General features: G+C 42.6%; 1 protein-coding gene across 1 annotated transcript in view; it reads left to right on the top strand.

Annotated features, from left to right (window-relative positions):
- Positions 1-3,938, top strand: part of LOC119424635 (seizure 6-like protein) — a 337,403-nt gene that overhangs the window by 26,927 nt on the left and 306,538 nt on the right. The gene's annotated exons all lie outside the window — the stretch shown is intronic.

Consider the following 3,938-nt stretch of genomic DNA (forward strand, 5'->3'; position numbering starts at 1 on the left):
AGATTGTTTAAGAACAGACAAAAAGATATTATGAAGAAACCAGACTTTGTGGAGCCAATTCTCCAGTATCTTGCTGTAAAAGTTAAACATGACATTTCTTTTCAGTAAACTTTCAGTTGACCGAAACTTGAACTTCGACACACTTACAACTCCGCTCATTGAAGACAGAAAATCAGACAATGCATATTAACCTGATTTCTTCTTTGAATGAGGATTAAGAATCATTATTACCGTTTCACAGTCAATAAAAATGAGCAGTTCACTTTAACATGTAATCATTGTTTGAACTAACTCAATTTGATTATCAAACATTTGTAAAATAGTAATGATAATTGAGAATAGTCTTTTTTTTACTTGATTGATTCAAGAAAGAAAGTCTCAGGATGGGTCAACCTGTATTTCTGGATGCAAATCAATGAAATGACAAGTTATGTCCCATTGGTCCTTAGGTCAAGGTTTTGACCTTCAGGCCTAGTTCACTACACTGATTCCAAACAGAAGTGAATTGCAGTAATCAAGCCTAGATGTTATGAAGGCGTGGATCACTGTCTCAAGGTTCTTTTTGGAGAGTATAAGCTTCAGCTTAGACAGCCGTCTCAGCTGAAAAAAAAATAGGATTTGACCATCATGTTTACGTGACTGTTGAGTTTTAAGGACGGGTCCATTATCACCCCCAGATTAGTGACCTTTTGTTTCTCTAGCGGGGCTAGAGAGAAAAGGTCAATGTCATGGTTCATGAGTGAGCCACTGGGATGGAACAGCATGACTTCAGACTTCTTCTCATTGAAGCTTAAGAAGTTTAAAGCCATCCAGTCCCAGATGTCAGCCAGGCAGTCAAGAAGAAGCTGAATATAGCATGTGCCTCTGTGCCTCAGGGGGAAGTAAATTTGGCAATCATCGGCGTAGAAATGAAAGGGTATGTTGTGTTTGCGGAAAATAGCACCTAGTGGCAGCAGGTATAAAGAAAAGAGAAGGGGACCGAGGATGGACCCCTGCGGTAGCCCCCACTGGAGCGCTGTCGATGCCAAACTAAAATCTTTGATATTGACACAGAAGGTTCTGTCACAGAGGTAGGACCCAAACCATTTAAGGGCTGACCCTGTGATGCTCACCCACTGCTCCAGTCTAGAAATGGCTGCTGGAGTCCCTAAAGCCACATTTCGGACTATGGAGCTTCCAATAACCAGGGTCTGCTTCTCAGCGGGTGTGTCACTGAGCGAGGAAACTCGATCAGAAACGTGAACGGGTCGGTGGTGAACTGGGGGCTTAGCCTAAGCACTACGCTTGCTCCGGACCGTCACCCAGCCGGCCTGTGGCCCCGGCTGCTCAGGGTCTGCTGGAGGACCGCTAACGGGAGCCTCTGTGGTTCTGCGCTGTCTAAGAGGACCTGGCTAGCTACTGGTTTTTCTACAGCGCAGAGCCAAGCTTCAAGTTCAGACAGCCTCTCCTCCAAAGCTACCATAAGACTACATTTGTTATATGTATCATTACCACTAAAGGAGGCAGAGGAGTAACTAAACATCTGACACACAGAGCAAGAGAAAACAGATGAAGCGGGGAGAGAAGCAGCAGCCATGCTAAGCTAACGCTAGCAGGAGCTAGCAGAGCCAAATATACCAATAAAAAACGAAAAGTGTTGAAAGATAAGAGGTGTTTTAAGCACTATCCAACTGTAGAAAAACAACTGTACTAAGTGTGTTTGTGAACTAGAATGAAAAACTGTGCAAAAGACAGATAAATCCAGAAAACAGAGACGACTCGAGCAAACAATTCACTTGAGCTACCGATAGACAAACAGGAAATGACACAATACGTCTCACCACGAACGTGCAACGTCACATCACAAGGAGGCAGTCCTCAGACGAAGTAACAGCCGAACCTAATCTTACCACGTCACTGTTACAGAGCCGTGACTCTGAGATCCACGATTAGATGATGATTAGAAGCAAACTTCTGATTGGTATTAGTTGAGGTGGGCTGATCTGAGAAAGACAGACAGTGCAACAGACCAAATTAACTCCTGCACAGATTAAACTAGGGTATAGTTCGGCCCAGGCCAGAGTATACCCCAGTCCAAACTGTACAGGTGTGCACACATGTGCCGTACTGTACTCTGGCTTGTAAAATAGCTTAGGCTAGACTATACCCCTCCAGATCAGAATATTCCCATCTATATACTTATCTATAATCTGGCCTGAGGGTTCGAATGGTTTTGGCCATCCTGGAGTATAAATTGACCTAGGCCATAGTATACCCAAGGTATAAATTAGCCTAGGCCTCTTTACCCCCAGGTGGACTGGGCTGGGGATATGCTATGGTTTGTTACACCAGCATTTATGATGTAAACTCTGTTTACTCCCATAGTATGTTAATGTAGACTCAAGAGATGGAAAGAAAAAAGCAGCTTTGGATCAAAGCAAACAGAGACAGGAGACATATTGCTGTTGGAGTTACAGTGAAGAATTAAAGACTAAAATAAACTGTTTCTGTGTCTGAAAACTGTCAGCTTACAGGATGAAGTTAAAAAATGTAGTAACACGTATATACTTCATTCTGTGGCCAATGTCACAGCTTATAGGGTACAACTGTACATTTTGTTAACTACTAGACAGAACATCACTTAAAAATGAACAAACTATCTCTTTAACGCATTTTCTAAACTTATTAAGCTTCTACAATCATACTAAATCCAGATGTGTCAACAATGCAGCCACAAAAAGCACCAACATCTAAAAATAATATTTTTACAAAACAGATATTTTAACATCAGTTAAGGTCGAGTTGTTGCTGTATTGTGACGTTTGTGTTGTTTTGTGTTTTTGAGTTTAATCTCTTTCTGAACAGAAGCTTCTTGGCATTCTCACCCAAGCTGTGTCAATAGGAGATGAGCAGAGGTGGGCAAGCAGCATCACTGTAAATATTCAGAACATGCTCTCTGCTGGTCTCTGTCCTGTTTTGTTATTTATTTTTTATTTTTAATGTTTTTCATGAGAAATGCTGTCATGTGTCTGTAAATGATATTAGCGTTGGTATAATCCGCTCCTGTTGCTATGGGCTGGCTGACAGAGACACAGCAGGTAGGGAGGTCCATTCAGGACATCAGAGGGCAGCTGTGACAGAAACCAGCAGAAAGTTGGAGGTGACCTCATTTTAATCAGCTGAGCTCGTGTCCCTGCAGCAGCCGAAAGGCACAGGTGGTCTTAAAAGGGTTTAACCTCTCATTTCTCTGAGAGCTACCCAAAGTACGAACTGCTCATTTAGCATGCTTATCCAGATCGCTGTGCTCCTACTGAAGACCTAATGTTTATTTTAATTTAATTTTTATTTTTTTCCAGTTATGCATAAACTGGCACAGTATTTTTAAGAGACTGTCACTGCAATTTCTCTAATTGCACCTTGATTACTATAAAGTTATATAAATATATATATATATAGTTTTTCATTTACCCTTTATTTATACAGGTAGTCTCATTGAGCCACGAGAACTCATTTTCAAATGAGAACTGTTTAGGGAGCAGATGGGGATTAAGGGGCTTGCTCAAGGGCCCAGAGTGTGGCGAATGAGGGTGGTGGCAGTTGTGGGTGCTTCACCTACCCCACCCACATTTTTTGATGTTGTTGGTACTGGGGCTTGAACCGGCGATCTTCTGATCACAGACCCACCTTCTCTAACCTCTGCGCCACCACTCCCCGAACAGTCATTCTACACACAACCATCTGATGCTGTCTGTCCACGCTCTCCTCTGCCACAACCTGACAGTCTCCCTCAGGTTTCCTCTTCTGCACAGAATGTAGTCAACCTGTGTGCTCCTTCCTCCACTCTTATAGGTCACTCTTCCTCTTTCTTTTGGAAATATGTGTTGACTACAGCTGTTTCCATTCTCCTGGCATAATCCACCACCATCCGTCCTTCCTGGTTTCTTTCCTTGACACCAAAC

Source organism: Nematolebias whitei, chromosome 18 (assembly GCF_014905685.2).
Source record: "Nematolebias whitei isolate Nwh7 chromosome 18, NemWhi1, whole genome shotgun sequence".
In the NCBI taxonomy this organism is placed as follows: domain Eukaryota; kingdom Metazoa; phylum Chordata; class Actinopteri; order Cyprinodontiformes; family Rivulidae; genus Nematolebias; species Nematolebias whitei.